Source organism: Schistocerca piceifrons, chromosome 4, assembly GCF_021461385.2.
Source record: "Schistocerca piceifrons isolate TAMUIC-IGC-003096 chromosome 4, iqSchPice1.1, whole genome shotgun sequence".
Classification (NCBI taxonomy): domain Eukaryota; kingdom Metazoa; phylum Arthropoda; class Insecta; order Orthoptera; family Acrididae; genus Schistocerca; species Schistocerca piceifrons.
Window position 1 is genome coordinate 472,242,700 of NC_060141.1, and position 22,148 is coordinate 472,264,847.

Consider the following 22,148-nt stretch of genomic DNA (forward strand, 5'->3'; position numbering starts at 1 on the left):
GACCGCTACGATCGCAGGTTCGAATCCTGCCTCGGGCATGGATGTATGTGATGTCCTTAGGTTAGTTAGGTTTAACTAGTTCAAAGTTCTAGGGGACTAATGACCTCAGAAGTTGAGCCCCATAGTGCTCAGAGCCATTTGAACCATTTTTTGCAGACATAAACGCAAAGTCCCCCCTATGGTTCAGTGGCATTCAAGACGACTGAGGGGAAAAGGCAGAGGAAACGATCATGGCACTGCAACTTGTGGTCGCCAGCAGGCAAGGGAACCCCCCACCTACTCTGGCGGAAGTGAGGGGGGGGGGGGAGGTACAAACATTGACATTACATTAGTAACGCCAAATCTTGTCACAAAACTCACAGACTGGAAAGTATGGGACAAGATAACGACAACACAATCTAATAACCTTTACTATAGGCGACAGGGAGTGCCACTGGGACATAGGATGAGAGATACAGCTTAATTATAATAAGACAAACTGGGACCACTTAGCGATGAAGTGCCCCATCCTGATATTGCCAGATGGTGATGAAAACGTGGAGGAATACGCCGAAGAACTGGCACAAGCAATTACCAGGGCAGTACAGGCAGCTGTACCAACCAGGAGGAGAGCTGTCGCAGCCTCCCCCACACTATGGTTTGCCGAACTGGGACAGATGCGCCAGGCTTTAAGGAGGGCGTGGAGGTATTACCAGCGGACTGTTGTCTGTGGAGAAAAGCAACGATGGCTGCAAGTCTATAGAGAGAGTAAAGACCAATTTCAACAGGAACTCCGGGCAGTCAGGATGAGGAGTTGGGAAAACTATGTGCAAAGCCAATTGGCTGCAGACCCTTGGTGTGTCCCGTACAAACTTGTACGGGAAAAAATAAAATCACCTATAGTGTTATCCATCATCAGGGATGGGGACCAGATGATGGACACTTGGTGGGAAACCGCCGAGGTCCTCCTTCAGGTCCTTTTGCCTGACGATGAAGAGGACTCAGAAGAACAAAAAAGAATCAGAAGGAAAGACCAAAGGGCCTATGAGAACAACAATATGATCTACCCTTTCTCAGAAGAAGTAGCTGCCCAAATCAAGACCCTTAAGAGGGGTATGGCTCCTGGCCCAGACGGCATTACAGCGGAGGTGGTACAATTCCTCGCCTCCCAACTGGTGGCACCTCTCACTCAGTTGTACAACGAGTGTCTACGACTCGAGAAGTTCCCAGCAATTTGGAAAAAAACAAATGTAGTAATAATCAAAAACGGTCTGGAAAAAGATCCCACAGAAATTAAGTCATACAGGCCCATCAGTTTGTTGGACTTACTGACTGGGCAAACGTTTTGAGAGGTTGCTAGCAGAAGACTAACAGCACACCGTGTACTGTGCAGGAAGAGTGACAGACAATTCGGATTCCGGTCGGGGCGGTCGGCGTCTGACGCAGTTGCCCTGGCTGCCAATGTCTGTGACTCTGCCCCGCACAAGTATGTCGTCGGCATCATGGTGGATTTCAGTGGTGCCTTTGTCAACCTGTGGTGACCCTCACTCATCTCCTGCTTGCGGGAGAAGCATTGTCCAGGACCACTATATGGCTGTCTGAGGAGCTATTGTGAAGACAGGGAGGTCTGCCTATCGGCCCCTAGCAGAAACGTCAATAAGAAAGTAACCAAAGGATGTCCTCTGGGCTCTGTCCTGGGACCTCTCTTTTGGTACATCAATATGGAACCACTTCTGGAAGACCTGAAGAGCAGTGACGACGTGCTGGTTGGCGGCCAGAGCTGCGAGGACTTAGAGCCCAAATTAGAGAGAGCCATAACTATTCTGACAGCATGGTGCTGCAAGGCAAAACTGACAACTGCGCCTAGTAAGTCAAAGGCCAACTTGCTAGAAATCCGACCGTAAGAATTAACAGCTCACCAGTTCTTAGGCGCCGTGAGGCCCAATGTCTAGGTGTAATGATCGATGAGAGGCGGAACTTTACATCACACATTGATACCGTATCACAAAGATCTCTGGTACTGCTAAACAACCTTATCGGAATAGGTCACAAACGTTTCCATCTCCCACCTAACGTAATAAAACTTTACCACAACAGCATCCTAAGATCAATAGTAGGATACATATTAGGTGTCTGGGCACACAGGCTCTCGAGGGTCATGCCTGCCATGGCCGTAAGAAAAGTGCAGTGAAGTATGCTTCTGCGTTCAGTAGGAGCATATAGAAGAACTCCTGGAGGGCACTTCTAGTGCTAATGGGGATCTGTCCACTAGATATCAAAATTAGAGAGCAGGCTGCCTGGTACTGGGTGAAGAAGGAGAGGAAGGAAAAAATAATGGAAATAATGGGGGTCTATGTTGGGGACAATCTTGCAATAAAAAGGAGAAGGTTAGAACTATGGCAGGATCAGTGGAATAATGAGGAAACGGGGTGCAGATCCCATGAGCTGTTGCCGGACATAGAGGAATGCTTAAAGCTCACATACTTCAACCCTATGAAAGGGTTGCTGCACCTCCTTGCTGGACATGGTTCCTACCCGACATACCTGTGTCGGTTCAGGAAGTGGGCTACACCAACATGCGACTGTGACGCTGTGCGGGGCACTCCAGAACCTGTGTATGAGTGCCCCCTCTTCAATGACATAGGAAATTAACTAAGACAACAATTTCCAAAAAACGACACACATCACCTGCTTAGGCAAGAGGACACATTCAGTGTCCTAAATAAGGTTTCAGATGAGATCTGGAAAAAGGTCCTTAGGGAATTTCTAAGGAACAACCAGCAAAAATCATACCGATTTAGACTCCGTGCACCTTCCCTGTTCCGCCGGGCCTGGACTTGGCCAGCCGCTTCACGGCTGGGATCCGCCTTGCCTTGGATTAGGGGGGAGGGTGTGCATCACCACTGATCAAGACGCGCGCCAATTGAGACATTAGATATAAGAATTAGGTTAGTATGTAGAAAGATAGGATAAAACTTCTTGGTATAGCACTGCAGCGAAACGAAGCCATCGGCTAGCTCAGTGCCAGGGGCACGCCCACTGGGGTTAGCTCGGTGGGCAAGGCCAACCACAATCAGGTTTATAGATCACTGGCACACCTGTAACGCTGCAGGTAGCATAGGCTAGTAGGGTAAATTAGATGTATCTTAATAACAGATTCCAGAGAAAAATATATAATAATTAATACTTAGACATAGGTAAAAACTAAACAATGGAAGGCTAGATATCCCTGTAGTGGTAGAGCAATTATAAGTACTTACCATAGCGTAGAAACAATAGCTGCAAAAATGTAAAATATGAAATTAGGGCCCACCAATGTATTTAGGTAGTGGGTTAACATGTATAAGTACAATAAATGAATAAAGAATTTTTTTTTTAAAAAAAAGCAGTGGTCTGTTGTTTGCAAATTATTTGTGAATTTGTAGTTACAATCCAATACTATCTTCAGTAGGAGATACTGTCTTTGTTAGTACATATGTACTTATATCTGTTGAATGTTTGGCCCAAGCTTTGTAAATGTTCTCTCAAATTATCGAGTCGCATTTCTCACGACGTCCGCAGAGGATTAATAATAAAGTCTTGAAGGTGTTGGTGGGATTGGACTCCCAGTGTTGCATGATGGCGAAGTGTGGAGTGCAGTGGTAAAGGCTTGTTGTTAACGCTGGGGTGCTAATGAAACTGTATTAGCGATTTACATGTTTACTGTTTTTAGTTTTGCATTTGAATCATGTTCTCCGTGGCAGCAATGGACACAGTAGAAGTGGCATGTGGGATCGGGATGCGTTGATGCGTCCATCTCAGAGGTCTCGAGGTTGTCAGCATGGTCAGGGCTGCCAGCACAGTATAAGCAGGGTGAAGCAAGGTAGCCAGTTCAGTTAGTGACAGGCGTTGCACGTTCGCCAGTGACGCTCAACAGCTTGATGACTCGGTTTACTAGGACGCACTCAAGGAAGCTCCCCGGAGCTCTGCATGGAACGGTAGTGGTTGTGCAGAGTTACGTCATGGCCTCTCCACCAGAGGAACGCGATGGACACTTGTCTAGGTTTACAGATGCAAGACGTGATGTAGCAGCTAGCGCACCTCCCCCGAACAGTTACAGTCCAACAGGGCACCAAACTCTATCAGTTTGGCCTCCAGAGGGCAGCTAATAGAAGGCTCCAACTTGACAGAATATTATACTCCCTTCACAGTGAGGTCATACTGCCGAGCTGGTGATACAGATACCTAGCTCGAGCGATGTGTATCAATGGCCTCGGTTGTATGTCATGCTGTTAGCAGTATCAGATCCCCTATCTATTTGACATTCCAATGCAGACGTTGCTTAAGTGTCTGCCTTAGCTTGGCTTGGAGGTGGCCAAGGAGACGCTTCAATAAATTTTACATTCAGCTAGGATATTTTTCTGTGATGCAACAGTGTTATGGAATGTGAATTAGTAAAGTTGGCAAGTAATGGTACTAACTGGCGATCTGTACATATTTTACCAAGCGCAGTGGCGAACCGTTTAGCACACTAGACTAGCAATCGAGAAGACGACGGTTCAAACCCGCGTCCGGCCATCCAGATTAAGTCTTCCGTGATTTCCCTAAATTACTCTAGGCAATCGTCGGGATGGTTTCTTTGAAAGGGTACGGCCGATATCCTTCCCCATCTTTGACACAATGCGAGCTTGTACTCCGTCTCTAATGACCTCGATGTCGACGGGACGTTAAACCCAATCTTTGTTCCTTCCTTCCTTGTACATATTTAACTCACTGCCATCATGGTCGTATACGGCAAACAGCTGATCCATTTCACTATGTGTGGTGCTTCTCAAACAGCGAAATTTGTTCTTTGTTCACAAGCTCTATGGTGAAAATATATCGTGAGTGAATTTATGATAGTACTGGGAATAATAGCTGTGGAGACTGCAGAATTCCATCTGCCACTGATGCCGATGTGGACGCAACTAAGACTGTGCGTGAAGTTCATCCAACCTGCTGCAGAGCTATATCTCAGATCCCAAATCAACCAGGGAGTACCCACTCTCAGCTAGCGAAATGGTCGAGTGGTGAAAGCAGTTCAGACACATGGCCAAGATTCCAAATTTATTACTTTTGAATACATTACGGGAAAGGCAGTGATCAATGTCTTACATATATTTACTATTAAAAACAGTCTTGATCATGATTTATTTATCAAGGTGACCACTACTGTGGACATCTTCAAACCATTGAGTAGGAACCTCTTTCTGTTGGAGAATCTCTTTAGGTTAGTTAGGTTTAAGAAGTTCCAAGTTCTAGGGGACTGATGACCGCAGATGTTAAGTCCCATAGTGCTCAGAGCCATTTGAACCATTTGAACTTGACATCTGAGGTCATCAGTCCCGTAGACTTAGAATTACTTAAACCTAACTAACCTAAGGACATCACACACATCCATGCCCGAGGCCGGATCGAACCTGCGACCGTAGCAGCAGCGCGGTTCAGGACTGAAGCGCCTAGAAAAAAATGGTTCGAGCAATATGGGACATAACTTCTGAGGTCATCAGTCCCCTAGAACCTATAACTACTTAAACCTAACTAACCTAAGGACATTATACACATCCATGCCCGAGGCAGGATTCGAACCTGCGACCGTAGCAGCAGCGCGGTTCCAGACTGAAGCGCCTAGAAAAAAATGGTTCGTTATGATGAATCTAAAAATGATCATAGACTGTTTCTGTCTTTACATACAGATTTATCCGATATTTTTTCCATTAATGCGAAGTCATATTGTCAGAGTTTATTGCAGTCTGCTGCCGAATGGTTCGTGACACACGCAAGACAAACATTAAAGAATGTTACCACGACCATTGTATTTATAGGTATGGTGTTGTAACGTCGGGAAATAATTATTATTGCTAAGATTGATTTGCACATATCTCAAGTCACATAGACGATGCAATACATTGCATGACATTACAGTCACCCACTGTACAGCTGGCCATGTACCGCTACCAAACCTAGGCTGCCTGGATATCTGCAAGACACTGTGAAGTGCATGGCAAAGGGTACGTCCCATTGCACCACGTGTTAGAGCTTTTTTCTGTTCTATTCTCGTGTGGAGAGCGGGAAGAATCAATGTCTAATTGCTTCTGTGCGAAATGAAATTACGCCAATCCTGTCCCCACGATCGCTAAGGAAACGCTGTGTAAGAGGTTGTAGTTCATTCCCAAGGTCATCAATCAAATCTGTCACTTGGTACTTTGTTGTTGTTGTTGTTGTTGTTGTTGTCTTCAGTCCTGAGACTGGTTTGATGCTGCTCTCCATGCTACTCTATCCTGCGCAAGTTTCTTCATCTCCCAGTACTTACTGCAACCTACATCCTTCTGAATCTGCTTAGTGTATTCCTCTCTTGGTCTCCCTCTACGATTTTTACCCTCCACGCTAAATTTGTGATCCCTTGATGCCTGAGAACATGTACTACCAACAGGTCCCTTCTTCTTGTCAAGTTGTGCCACAAACTCCTGCTCTCCCCAATTCTATTCAATACCTCGTCATTAGTTACGTGATCTACCCATCTAATCTTCAGCATTCTTCTGTAGCACCACATTTCGAAAGCTTTTATTCTCTTCTTGTCCAAACTATTTATCGTCCATGTTTCACTTCCATACATGGCTACACTCCATACAAATACTTTCAGAAACGACTTCCTGACACTTAAATCTATACTCGATGTTAACAAATTTCCATTCTTCAGAAAGACTTTCCTCGCCATTGCCAGTCTACATTTTATATCCTCTCTACTTCGACCATCATCAGTTATTTTGCTCCCCAAATAGCTAAACTCCTTTACTACTTTAAGTGTCTCATTTCCTAATCTAATTCCCTCAGCATCACCCGACTTAATTCAACTACATTCCATTATCCTCGTTTTGCTTTTGTTGATGTTCATCTTATATCCTCCTTTCAAGACACTGTCCATTCCGTTCAACTGCTCTTCCAAGTCCTTTGCTGTCTCTGACAGAATTACAATGTCATCGGTGAACCTCAACGTTTTTATTTCTTCTCCATGGACGTTAATACCTACTCCGAATTTTTCTTTTGTTTCCTTTACTGCTTGCTCAATATACAGGTTGAATAACATCGGCGAGAGGCTACAACACTGTCTCATTCCCTTCCCAACCACTGCTTCGCTTTCATGCCCATCGACTCTTATAACTGCCATCTGGTTTCTGTACAAATTGTAAATAGCCTTTCGCTCCCTGTAATTTACCCCTGCCATATTTAGAATTTGAAAGAGAGTATTCCAGTCAACGTTGTCAAAAGCTTTCTCTAAGTCTACAAATGCTAGAAATGTAGGTTTCCCTTTCCTCAATCTATTTTCTAAGATAAGTCGTAGGGTCAGTATTGTCTCAGGTGTTCCAACATTTCTGCGGAATCCAAACTGATCCTCACCGAGGTCGGCTTCTAACAGTTTTTCCATTCGTCTCTAAAGAATTCGTGTTAGTATTTTGCAGCTGTGACTTATTAAACTGATAGTTCGGTAAATTTCACATCTGTCAACACCTGCTTTCTTTGGGATTGGAATTATTATCTTCCTCTTGAAGTCTGCGGGAATTTCGCCCGTCTCATACATCTTGCTCACCAGATGGTAGAGTTTTCTCACGACCGGCTCTCCTAAGACCGTCAATAGTTCCAATGGAAGGTTGTCTATTCCCGGGGCCTTGTTTCGACTCAGGTCTTTCAGTGCTCTGTCAAACTCTTCACGCTGTATCGTATCTCCCATTTCATCTTCATCTACATCATCTTCCATTTCCAAAATATTGTCCTCAAGTACATCGCCCATGTATTGACCCTCTATATACTCCCTCCACCTTTCTGCTTTCCCTTCTTTGCTTAGAACTGGCTTTCCAACTGAGCTCTTGATATTCATACAAGTGACTCTCTTTTCTCCAAAGGTCTCTTTAATTTTCCTGTAGGCAGTATATATCTTACCCCTAGTGAGATAAGCCTCTACATCCTTACATTTGTCCTCTAGCCATCCCTGCTTAGCCATTTTGCACTTCCTGTCGATCTCATTTTTGAGACGTTTTTATTCCTTTTTGCCTGCTTCATTTACTGCGTTTTTATATTTTCTCCTTTCATCAATTAAATTCAATATTTCTTCTGTTACCCAAAGATTTCTACTACCCCTCGTCTTTTTACCTATTTGATCCTCTGCTGCCTTCACTACTTCATCCCTCAGAGCTACCCATTCTTCTTCTACTGTATTTCTTTCCCCCATTCCTGTCAGTTGTTCCCGTATGCTCTCCCTGAAACTCTGTACAACCTCTGGTTTTGTCAGTTTATCCAAGTCCCATCTCCTTAAATTCCCACCTTTTTTCAGTTTCTTGAGTTTTAATACAGTTCATAACCAATAGATTGTGGTCAGTGTCCACATCTGCCACTGGAAATGTCTTACAATTTAGTACCTGGTTCCTAAATCTCTGTCTTACCATTACACATTCTATCTGATACCTTCTAGTATCTGCAGGATTCTTCCATGTGTACAATCTCCTTTTATGATTCGTGAACCAAGTGTTAGCTACGATTAAGTTATGCTCTGTGCAAAATTCTACCAGACGGCTTCCTCTTTCATTTCTCTCCCCCAATCCATATTCACCCACTTTGTTTCCTTCTCTCCCTTTTCCTACTCTCGAATTCCAGTCACACATGACTATTAAATTTTCGTCTCCCTTCACTACCTGAAAATTTCTTTTATCTCATCATACATTTCATCAATTTCTTCATCATCTGCAGAGCTAATTGGCATATAAACTTGCACTACTGTAGTAGGCATTGGCTTCGTGTCCGTCTTGGCCACAATAATGCGTTCAGTATGCTGTTGGTAGTAGCTTACCCGCGCTCCTATTTTTTTTATTCATTATGAAACCTACTCCTGCATTACCCCTATTTGATTTCGCATTTATACCCTGTATTCACCTGACCAAAAGTCTTGTTCCTCCTGCCACCGAACTTCACTAATTCCCACTATATCTAACTTCAACCTATCCATTTCCTTTTTTAAATTTTCTAACCTACCTGCCCGATTAAGGGATCTGACATTCCACGCCCCGATCCGTAGAACGCCAGTTTTCTTTCTCCTGATAACGACGTCCTCTTGAGTAGTCCCCGCCCGGAGATCCGAGTGGGGGACTATTTTATCTCCGCAATATTTTACCCAAGAGGACGCCATCATCATTTAACCATACAGTAAAGCTGCATGCCCTCGGGAAAAATTACGGCTGTAGTTTTCCCTTGCTTTCAGCCGTTCGCAGTACCAGCACAGCAAGGCCGTTTTGGTTAGTGTTGCGAGGCCAGATCAGTCAATCATCCAGAGTGTTGCCCCTGCAACTACTGAAAAGGCTGCTGCCCCTCTTCAGGAACCACACATTTGTCTGGCCTCTCAACAGATACCCCTCTGTTGTGGTTGCACCTACGGTACGGCCATCTGTATCGCTGAGGCACGCAAGCCTCCCCACCAACGGCAAGGTCCATGGTTCATGGGGCAGATGGTACTTTGTGAGCAAACTTTTTTCGGACAGTTTACGTCTGTCTTCAAAAGACTGCCTGTTCAGTTCTTTCAACATCTCAGTGACACTCTGCTGCGGGTCAGACAAGTCTGTGACCATTCGTGCCGTCCCGTCTCTGTGTACGTTCAGTATCCCCTGTTAGTCCTCTTTCGTACGGGTCTAACAAATTTCAGCAATACGAGTACTCTATGACTGGTCGCACGAGTGATTTACTACCAGTCTTCATTACAGACTGATTGCTTTTCTCTAGTAGCACACCAATAAACCGAGGTCTGCTACAAGCTTTACCCATAACCGGGCCTATGTGATCGTTCCATTTTGTGTTCATACAAAGTGTTACACTCAGTATCTGTATGAGTTTAGATTCCAACTCTGACTCAAGGATATTATAGTCATAGGATACTACGGATACTACACTTGTTTCGTTTTGTAACGTGCACAACTTCACTTTTCTGAACATTTAAAGGAAGTTTCCAATTTTTATACCGCTTTGAAATCTTATTAAGATATGAGTGAATACTTGTGCTACTTCTTTCAGACTCTACTTCATTACAGATAACTGTTTCATCTGCGGAAACACTGAGGCCGCTATTAAAATCGTCCGCAAGTTTATTAATATACAACATGAATTTGAAGATATACAACACTCTTCCCTGGGTTACTCCCGCAGTTATTTCTACATCTGTCCATGTCTCTCCATCCGAGACAGCTTTGTTTCCTCCCTACCAATCCAGTAACAAAAAGTCTCCTGATGAGCTATTCGATACTACTCTGATCCAGGGCGCATCCTACAGCATTTTCTCAAGCAATAACAGAATACAGGCGATTGTTTTTCAGGAATTATGAATTATTTAAATTAGCCCATGGTTATGTAGGTTTGATTTTGTGTTCTTAAATGCACGGCTTTGAATTACCAAACCTGAGCACAGACAATTTATATCGCAGACGTAATCTTTAAATGAGCAAATTTCCGCGAAGCAAGGGATTTAGCGGTAGCAGCAGCGATCACTCAGATGTGCAATCTTTTACATCTAACGTAGGAACCTTTTACCGTATTACCGTAATTTTAGGTTTAAGCTGAAATTAAAAATCTGAAATAGCAAAAAAAAGTTGGAACGACTGAGATGATAATGCTAGATATCAATAAAAATGCCACGTTAATACTTATAACACCCGTATGCTTATAAAGGTTCACATCTGTTCACGTTAATTGATTTATTCCATTCTTTTTCTTTTTCTTGGCCTATACCCCGTATCGTCGCAAGGTTATCGACACGGGGTCGTCATGCTGATTATTGCTTTTGGCAATGTTAGTGGTAATGAGTGGCAGGGTGCTCTTCCTGTCGCCAGGATTCCCTCCCCCTCCCCCCCCCCCCCAATCTCCCCAACGCCACCCACTCAACCCCTGGAATGGAATCTGTGTACCCTACCGTCTGTATCCAGTGTCAACGCATTCGAAAGTGCGCGAACGTTTTCTAAATGTGGGAAACCGCTTAAAAACCACATGTAGCCCGGCTATCACAATTGATTTATTCCACAACTTTCATAATTTCTATTTGTAATGTCGGCTGGGGACACTGAAATTGAACATAATATGTTCAGAAAGCTTAATTTTTTGGGATGGTTAGAAAAAGAGTTGCCCAGAGTCAGTATCCGACTCCATCAGTGTGGGAAACCTCCCAAAACCACCATCAAGCTGGTCTGGAAGCAGCCTAGCGCTGCCCCAAGGTTAGACTTGTCTATGCAGTTAATCACATTAGTGTGCAGTATGTCAACTGGAACGCACAATTCGTAGGTCTGTGGCTGCATGTGGCGTTTTGTTCCACTCATAGACTTTGAGAAGGTGCCACTCCTGGAGTGCACATTTTCCTACCTTGAAATGTCACACTTGTTTACCTCTGTTCTTTCACTGAAAATGGTATTTACTTTTTTCAGCTGATGTGTTTGGATTGATAGATGAAGTATACACGCACACACGTGCATTACAGCATCTACATCTATACTCAGCAAACCACTGTGAAGTGCATAGAAGAACTACGTCCCATTGCCCCTGTTACTAGGGCTTTTTCCCATTCTATTCAAGTATGGAGCGTGGGGAAAATGTTTGTTTAAATGCTTCTCTGAGTGCTATAATTAATCTATTTTTATCCTCACGATCCCTGTGGGAGTGATATGTACGGAGTTGTAGTATATTGCCAGAGTCACCAGTTAAAGCCAGTTATCGAAGCTTTGTCAGTAGGCCTTTTCGGTATAGTTAACGTCCTATTTGGTACGGATCCTACACACTTAAGCGATATTTTAGGATGGGTCGCACGAGTGATTTGTAAGCAATGTCGCTTGCAGGCTGATTGCATTTCCCTAGTATTCTACCAAAAACCCGCCGGTCTTATCCACGACTTAGCCCACGGGACTGTTCCACTTAATGTCAGTATGAAGTGTTGTACCCATGTATTTTTGTGAACTGATCAATTCCAACTAGGAACCCTTGATAGTGCTGTCATAAGATATTACGTTTTCTCATTTTGTGAAGTGAGCAGTTTTACGTTTATGAACATTTAGAGCAAACTGACAATCTTTGCCACCCTTTTGAAATCTTATCAAGATGTGATGTAATATTTTGTGCAGCTTTAACCAGAGAGTACTTCATTACAGATAAGTGCATCATCTGCGAAAAGTCTGGGTTACTATTATGTCCGCAAGATCATCAATGTATAACATGAACAGCAAGGGTCACAACACACTTCCCTTCGTTCCACCCGAAGTTACCTCTATATGCGTCGACGACTCTCCATCCAAGATGACATGTTGCATCCTTGCTATTAGTAAATTTTTAATCCAGATACATATTTTGTTTTTTGATAACGGGTGTAGGTGAGTCAAATGCATTTCGGAAATCGAGAAGTACTATATTAACCTGGTTGCCTTGATCCAGGGCTTTCAGTATGTCATGTAAGAAATGTGCTAGTTGTGTTTCACATGATCAGTGTTTACGAAATCCGTGCAGGTTGGCACTGTGTACGAGATACTTCATTATGTTTGAGGTCAGAACATGTTTTGAGATTATAAAAGAATTGAATGTAAAGTATACAGGACGGTAGTTTTGTGGGCCACTTCTACCACCCTTTTTGTAGAAGGGTGACCTGTACTTTCTTCCAGCTACTAGGAACGGGTTTTTTCCTCGAGGGATCTACTGTAGATTATAGTTAACAGAAATGATAACTCAGACAGAAACTGGGAGAAGAATCTGGTAGGGATGTCATCGGCCCTGGGTTTGTTCAGTTTAACAATTTCAGTTGTTTCTTAACACCACTGATACTAATATCCATCTCACTCACCTTTTCAGTGGTACGAGCATTCAGTTGGAGCATTTGGAGAATTACTGAATAGGATTTAGTGTTGCGTACAACACCTGACCAGGAGTATCTCATGGGATAGGAATTTGTATTAGCTCTTGTCCGTCATAATTTTAATGCGCTGCAACAGTATCAAGAAGTCGATAAATATATCACACCATAGGAACAAAACAGGATATTTGGGTATCACATAATGTACTCACACTGTGTAGGTCCCACAACAATTACTTAGAGCTATCTCAATCGTACCCCTTTCGTATAAAGCGAATCTGCGATCAGTCCCACAGGAAAACAGCTATGTTGACTGACCAGCGTAACATCCCGCGACTTATGGCTTTATTTGAGTTCAGTACGGAGTTCCATGGAGCCTGCATATTGCCCTCCAAGCCGTTGTCAGCTGTCGAAATCTTTCAGTCGTTAGTTCTCATTCAAGTAACTCCTCAATTGGCCTCGCAAGGCTGAGCCCGCACTATTTCAGTCATCCCTCCAAGGACAGATCACTCAGTGGCAGAACCGAAAAAGGAATCCGGGCTGTTCATAAGGATATCAGCCATGCAGGCCGCTCAGATACGGAGGTGGACTCACCTATAACTACACAGGGATCAGTTAAGAGCATCAAATGGAAGCGATAGCAAGATTAAAAATCAATCGATAAAGAACATGTACACCTGGAAACAATATATGATAATTACTTTTCGCTTTGTAAAATTTCAATGTTTCACAAATTGTCGTGAATCATATCTTAAATATGCATAAGAGTAATATATAACAAACTTCAAATAATGAAATGTGAACTGCGACAATAGAAATGCCGAACTGTCCAGCAGTTTTAGATATGCCATTTTCTTCGCAGTTAAACACAATGCATAGATTAAGTTTCCTTCTTGATGTCTACTAACGATATTTACTTTGACCATTAGGTAAACTGCAGGGTTTTAAAGAAATCCACGTCACCTAAAAACGTGCCCATAGGTATTAGCTTTTAATAACAACTATAAGTAAAATGTCAGTCTTGCACATGGAGGTAGAGTGAAGGGACAGACTTACGCTGTCCGTTGCTCTGAAGCCAGCGCCGCCATGTTAGATCCCTCACAACATTAGCAGACTACTATTTACGATTGTTATTCTTCTCAATTTCTCTCGTGTGCACGCAACAGGTACTTCAAGCAGAAACTGTTGCAGTGATTTCGTGACTTACGAAGTTCTTTTCGGTTCATGTTCTCATTCTAAAAATACTGAGAACATATTTTCTTATGTTTGGTCGGTTTCCAGTATTTCTTTCTCACAGCGTTCACTCAGAGGTTTGCGATCTGGACTGAGGGGAAATCTAAAGTTAAACGACAGAGGTAAATTCACTACAGTAAAACTAAACAGCGAACCAGAATTCGTCTATACAAAAGAAAAGAGTTTGAATGAGTCCACTCACGAAAAAAAATGTGATTCGTCACACTTTGTACTGTAATTAGACACAAGCTGACATTTTTCATCAAAACAATTCCACCGGAAGTGAGTGTTTGGGGAGCTTAAATGGCCACTGACTGAACTGCGGCAGACTAAGCATTTTGTAGCCCTCAGTTTACACTCATGTCCTAACTTAACCACAACCTCTTGATATGAAGATGATATCTGTTCATTCGGACATCCGTGCAGCTCTTTAGAATAAAATGATAATTAAATCAAGACCTTAAGCTTCGAAAAGGCGTTGATATACATCAAAGGGGACAGCTGAAAACGTGTGCCCCGACCGGGATCTCCTGCTTACATGGCAGACGCTCTATCCATCTAAACCACCGAAGGCACAGAGGATAGCGCGACTGCAGGGACTTCCTCACGCACGCCTCTCGCTATATCCACATTCTCACCTTGTATGTCCTCACACTATATTCGTAGTGCCCCTGCCCATTATACTCATTACTCGCGGCAGACAATTTGACCGAGTCCCGTAAGAGTTAGGGCAATGCGTATGCATCCGCACAGAAGAAGGTCAATGGCCGGTCACCCTTAACTATATGAAGATGGTATCTGTTCTTTCGGACGTGTCCGAAAGAACAAATACCATCGGTGACAGTGCAGCTCTCTTGAATGAAACGATAATTATTAGATTAAAATGGGGCGCGTGCAAGGCATAAGTTACTGCAGTCGCACTATCTTCTGTGCCCTCGGTGACTCAGATGGATAGAGCGTCTGCCATGTAAGCAGGAGATTCCGGGTTGGAGTCCCCGCCAGGGCACACATTTTCAACTGTCCCCGTTGATGTACATCAACGCCTGTCGGCAGCTTAGGGTCTTGATGTAATTATCGTTTCACAACCTCTTGATGTGCAATCTATCTGAGACACCGACTGTCAGCAACCTGCAGTATAACTCTTAATCACGCTCGCTTTGCTCATGGTTATTAAAGCTGACCTGTATAGGCAAATCCAAGACAGAAAAAATTCAGTTTCAGAGACCAAAGCAAACTGTAATTTCTCGATCTTGGTTGCAAACCATTTGCAGATTATAGGGACACTGGCAGATTTCGAATAAAAGGAGAATGATAGGAAGAAAGAAAGAGCAAAAAAAAAGTTAGTACGACGATGAAAATAATACAACCAAATATTAAAAATTAAAAATAAATTAAAACTAATTAATTGAGAATAAAAATAACCAGATTTAAAAAGAAAAGAAGTGTTATCACCTGATGACATCAGAACACTTATCTTTTGCACCACAGACTGTGACGTTACCACTGCGCAGTGAAAGACCTAAGATTATAGCGTTATATTAATTTATCTGTAAAACCGCTAACAGCCGGCCGAAGTGGCCGTGCGGTTAAAAGCGCTGCAGTCTGGAACCGCAAGACCGCTACGGTCGCAGGTTCGAATCCTGCCTCGGGCATGGATGTTTGTGATGTCCTTAGGTTAGTTAGGTTTAACTAGTTCTAAGTTCTAGGGGACTAATGACCTCAGCAGTTGAGTCCCATAGTGCTCAGAGCCATTTGAACCATTTTAAAACCGCTAACAACATAATTTTCTGCTTTCAAAAAGTTCAGGTTTACACTATATCATATGAACTCTACCTAATGTAGGCTGATCGCTGGGATGGTTGAATATGTGAAGCCGAATGGTGTCTTGTGCAAAAGAATACAGTAGTCTGTGGTTAGCGGTAGGTACGAAATGTGCGTATTTCGTTACCAAAGTTTTGCGTGTGTGTTTTGTTTTGGGGGCGTTTATTATGTGTGATGAAATGCGAAATAAAAAGGCTGGGCACAGGATTCGGAATCAAAACACAACAAGAAAGAAAGCCAGACAAAGAAAGGAAAGTTAACTGATTATTTGTTGGGGCAGTTTGGCAACAGCGTTGAATACTCTGATTGGAGGAAGACACTTCCAACATGTGAAGTGTCAGCTATCAACTAATTTAATCAGACTATAGCGTGAGCAGGCTCAGTCCAGCCTGGTGCACCAGATCGCGCTCTACGTCGGCTGACATTTACCGGGCTGGTCCATCGGCTTGCTGGGCTGACAACTACTTATGTGCTACAGTGCAGGCTGAACTCACTCTCAAGGGACCATTTTGATCTCGAACACTCGGCACCGCACGAAACCATGCTTAGAATAACATTCGATCATAAAAACAACATTGACCTGTGTCATTGCCATACAAAACTCAGCACTTTTCTGCTAAGCCACCAGACAGCGACCTGTTGAACCAGCACGAGCAAGTGCTAGAGGTTGCATGAATGGTATAACTGCAGCACGAATGTATCTTTTAGAGTATTCCCATGTGGGCTACTGTGTAAACTGTGTGCTGTGATATGAAGAGAATTAATCGTACGAATGTGGTCCAAATATTAGTGACAAAGATGTGACGGACTGAATATTGAATTAAAATCGGGGTAGAGGATAGCGAGTTCGCTGATATGTTATACAACATAATAGCTCAGTAATACAATGGGGAAGACACAGAAATACACGATGTTACGTTGGAGAGATACACTGATTTTGAAGAATAGGAAGAATCTGAACCTAAAGGCGGCTGTCCAAGCAGTATACGACGTTCATCTCCAGAGCAACAAGAGCAGCTCAGTCAAAGTGAGTAGGAATTATCTCCAAAAGAAAAGTTGAATGCCAGAAGATACTGATGACAGCGTACTTCGTAACATTTATAAAGAGTACTAGCTATTCCGACAATGCATTGCAACTGCTAAATATGTATGGGAATTACATGTACATCCTAAATTCCTTGCCCCAACCCCTTCACTCTAGCCACTTCCTTTTCTTCCCTGTCTATGCCCATTTCCGTGGGCATGTTCAGTAGCTCCGTGGATGTCCTTGTCCCCCCTACTCTCTATGCATAACCTCCTCCCCTCTCTCTCTGTCCATTTCCTCCTTCGTCCTCTCTATGCCCATTTCTGTGTGAATGTTCAATAGGGTATCGTGTAAAAATTTGAAGTAAATACGTCAAGATCATTTTTAGTTTTTTGGTAATAGCTTTTTCCCTTTCTATATTACATACATAATATAGTACAAAAATATATAGCCTATGTCCATCCCATTGTTCATCAGAGTATCGCGTAAAAGGAAATAAAGTAAATTGGTCAGTAACTCATATATATAGGTTTTGCATCACCTCGGTTCCGAGAGTTCCGGAACCTGGACAGAAAATTGCAATAGAGATCAACGTTAACATCATTTCCGCCCTTTTTGTTGCTCATGAAAATCACACATTGCATATTGTATCACAATACAGCGAGACCTTCAGAGGTGGTGGTCCAGACTGCTGTACACACCGGTACCTCTAATACCCAGTAGCACGGCCTCTTGCATTGATGCATGCCTGTATTCGTCGTGGCATACTATTTACAATTTCATCATGGTACTGATGGTCCAGATTGTCCCACTCCCCAACGGCGATTCGGCGTAGATAAGTCTCAGTGGTTGGTGGGTCATGTCATCCATAAACAGCCCTTTTCAGTCTATTCCAGACATGTTAGATAGGGTCCACGTCAGGAGAACATGCTCGCCACTCTAGTCGAGCGATGTCGTTATCTTGAAGGTCATTCACAAGACGTGCACGATGAGGGCGCGAATTGTCGTCCGTGAAGACGAATGCCTCGACAGTATGCTGCCGACATGGAATTCGTGGCGGGTCGCATCAAACCAGTCAGAAGACTGATGAAAAGAAAAAACATTGCACCATCGGTCGTCATTCACGTATCATACAGCCGTTACGGCGCCATACATGACCGCCAGCGACGCACGCTAGTCCCACATATTGCCACCCCAAAACAGCAGGGAACCTCCCTCCACCTTGGTGCAATCGCTGGACAGTGTGTCTAAGGCGTTCAGCCTGATCGGGTTGCCTCCAAAGACGTCTCCGACGATTGTCTGGTTGAAAGCATATGCGACACTCTTCGGTGAAGAGAACGTGATGCCAATCCTGAGCGGTCATTTGGCAGGCTGTTGGGCCCATCTGTTCTGCGCTGCATAGCATCGTGGTTGCCAAGATGGACCTCGCCATGGACGTCGGGAGTGAAGTTGCGCATCATGCAGCCTACTGTGCACAGTTTGAGTCGTAACACAATCCTGTGGCTGCACGAAAGCAATATTCAACATGGTGGCGTTGTTGTCAGGGTTACTCCGAGCCATAACCCGTAGGTAGCTGTCAGCCACTGCAATAGTAGGCCTTGGGTTGCCTGAGCGAGGCATGTCATCGACAGTTCCTGTCTCTGTGTATCTCCTCAATGTCCGAACAACATCGCTTTGGTTCACTCCGAGACGCCTGGACACTTCCCTTGTTGAGAGCCCTTCCTGGAACAAAGTAACAATGCGGACGCGATCGAACTGCGGTAGTGACAGTCTAGGCATCGTTGAACTACAGACGCTGCTCATGCATGCGGGTTTAGTAACATTTCTGAACAGTCAAAGGGACTGTGTCTGTGATACAATATCCACAATCAACGTATAGCTTCAGGATTTCTGGGAACAGGGGTAATGCAAAACTTTTGATCCAGGGCAAAAGCACTACAAACGCAATGAGCTAGTGCTAGTGCCAGTTATTGGCCGATTTACTTCAAACTTTTATATTTTTAAAGGGTACTCTAATGAACTCTTTGATAGACTTTTACAACATCTTACAAAAATATATAGCCTATGTCCGTCCGAACATTCATTAGAATGTCGTGTAAAAGTTGGTAGTAAATCGATTAAGAACTTTTCGAGATTTTCGGTAACAACGTTTCCTCTTTATACATTACATATGTATTTATATATTATACACATAACTGTCAAAGATTTTTTGTTATGTAAATACGTAACAGCATAACTGTCAAATCGAGAGAATTTTTTTTGTTTGTTTTTTCATACCAAAAATACCATTACAATACAGAATTAAGAACACACATAAAAAAACGAATCACATGGTTCGAACCGTTGTCAAATAATGTCTTTTCATAATTGATTTTAATTTTCGACTTTTCCGTGGGATTTTACAAAAATCTCCCTTCACAGAAACGAACACAAAAACAAAATCAACCAAAGTGGTCAAGCAGTTGCCAGATGATGACCTTTCGTACATATGGCAAATGATTTTTACTTCCATAGAAGAAGATTACAATGGTTTCTATGGCAAACTCAGGCGCTATATTGGCGTTAAAAGTAAAACATACTGCTCATTAAATCTAAATTGTGTGTCTAGCAAAATACGAGCAGGAGTACGTTTCAAACGAAGCAGACTCGGCAATTACAAACAGTAAAAGAGCATATAATATCGCAGTTTTCTTCAGCAGGTTCGTATGAATCTACAGGCATTTTCAGATTAAACATGTTCTGCGCTCCTTCGATGTGAAAGTCTGAAAACAGACGCCCTGCAACAGTCATCGGAGGGATCTGGGCAGGAAGGAGCGTTGTGATCTGGGGAATACCTTCATGGCATTCCCTGTGCGATATCGTCATTCTGGAAGGCACAATGCATCAATTAAGTATTTCCCTACCCTACAGTCACCGGAAGGATCCGGGCCAGAGGAGGGAGCGTTGTGGTCTGAGGAATACCTTCATGGCATTCCCTGTGCGATTTCGTCATTCTGGGAGGCACAATGCATCAATACAAGTATTTCCCTACCCTACAGTCATCGGAGGGATACGGGCCGGAGGAGGGAGCGTTGTGGCCTAGGGAATATCTCGGTGGCATTCCCTGTGTGGTATTGTCATTCTGGAAGGCACAATGCATCAACATAAGTATTCCCCTGCCCTACTGTCGTCTGAGGGATCCGGGCCGGAGGATGGAGCGTTGTGGCCTGGGGAATATCTTGGTGCCATTCCCTGTGCGATATCGTCATTCTGGGAGGCACAATGCATCAACATAAGTATTCCCCTGCCCTTGAGTCGTCGGAGGGATCTGGGCCGGAGGAGGGAGCGTTGTGGCTTGGGAATATCTTGGTGGCCTTCCCTGTGGGGTATCGTCATTCTGGAAGGCACAAAGCATCAACATAAGTATTCCCCTGCCCTACAGTCGTCGGAGGGATCCGGGCCGGAGGAGTAAGCGTTGTGGCCAGGGGAATATCTTGGTGGCATTCCCTATGCGATATCGTCATTCTGGAAGGCACAATGCATCAATACAAGTATTTCCCTACCCTACAGTCATCGAAGGGATCCGAGCCAGAGGATGGAGCGTTGTGCTCTGGGGAATATCTTCGTGGCATTCCCTGTGCAATATCATCATTCTGGAAGGCACAATGCATCAACATAAGTATTCGCCTGCCCTACAGTCTTCGGAGGGATCCGGGCCAGCGGAGGGAGCGTTGTGGCCTGGGGAATATCTTGGTGGCATTCCCTGTGCGAAATAGACATTCTGGAAGGCATAATGCATCAATACAAGTATTTCCCTACCCTACAGTCATCGGAGGGATCTGAACCAGAGAAGGGAGTGTTGTGCTCTGGGGAATATCTTCGTGGCATTCCCAGTGCGATATTGTCATTCAGGAAGGCACAATGCATCAACATAAGTATTCCCCTGCCCTACAGTCGTCGGAGGCATCCGGGCCGGAGGAGGGAGCGTTGTGGCCGGGGGAATATCTTGGTGGAATTCCCTGTGCGATATCGTCATTCTCGAAGGCACAATGCATCAATACAAGTATTTCCCAACCCTATAGTCATCGGAGGGATCCGGGCCGGAGGAGAGAGCGTTGTGCCTTGGGGAATATCTTGGTGGCATTCCCAGTGCGATAACGTCATTCTGGAAGGCACAATGCATCAATACAAGTATTTCCCTACCCTACAGTCATCGGAGGGATCCGGGCTGGAGGAGGGAGCGTTGTGGCCTGGGGAATATCTTGGTGGCATTCCCTGTGTGATATCGTCATTCTGGAAGGCACAAAGCATCAACATAAGTATTCCCCTGCCCTACAGTCGTCGGAGGGATCCGGGCCGGAGGAGGAGGCGTTGTGGCCTAGGGAATATCTTGGTGGCAATCCCTGTGTGATATTGTCATTCTGAAAGGCACAATGCATCAATACAAGTATTTCCCCACCCTACTGTCATCGGAGGGATCCGGGCCGGAGGTGGGAGCGTAGTGGTCTGGGGAACATTTTGGTGGCATTCCCTGTGCGATATCGTCATTCAGAAAGGCACAATGCATCAATATAAGTATTCCCCTGCCCTACAGTCGTCGGAGGGATCAAGGCCGGAGGAGGGAGCGTTATGGCCTGGGGAATTTCTTGCTGGCATTGCCTGTGCGATATCGTTATTCTGGAAGGCACAATGCATCACTACAGGTATTTCTCTACCCTACAGTCATCGGAAGGATCCGGGCCGGAGGAGGGAGCGTTGTGCCCTGGGGAATATCTTGGTGGCATTCCCTGTGCGATATCGTCATTCTCGAAGGCACAATGCATCAATACAAGTATTTTCCTACTGTACAGTCATCGGAGGGATTCGGGCTGGAGGATGCCGCGTTGTGCTCTGGGGAATATCTACGTGGCATTCCCTGCGCAATATCGTCATTCTGGAAGGCACAATGCATCAACGTAAGTATTCCGCTGCCCTACAGTCGTCGGAGGTATCCGGGCCGGAGGAGGGAGCGCTGTGGCCTGGGGAATTTCTTGGTGGCATTCCCTGTGCGATATCGTCATACTGGAAGGCACAATGCATCAATACAAGTATTTCCCCACTCTTCAGTCATCGGACGGATCCGGGCTGGAGGAGGGAGCGTTGTGGCCTGGGGAATATTGTGGTGGCATTCCCTGTGTGATATCGTCATTCGGAAAGGCACAATGCATCAACATAAATATTCCCCTGCCCTGCAGT

The 22,148-nt window shown here is 44.3% G+C and overlaps 1 protein-coding gene across 1 annotated transcript in view; it reads right to left on the bottom strand.

The window, feature by feature from the left end:
• The window catches only part of LOC124796252 (methyl farnesoate epoxidase-like), a 312,563-nt gene that overhangs the window by 223,250 nt on the left and 67,165 nt on the right, over positions 1–22,148 (bottom strand). The window lies entirely within an intron of this gene.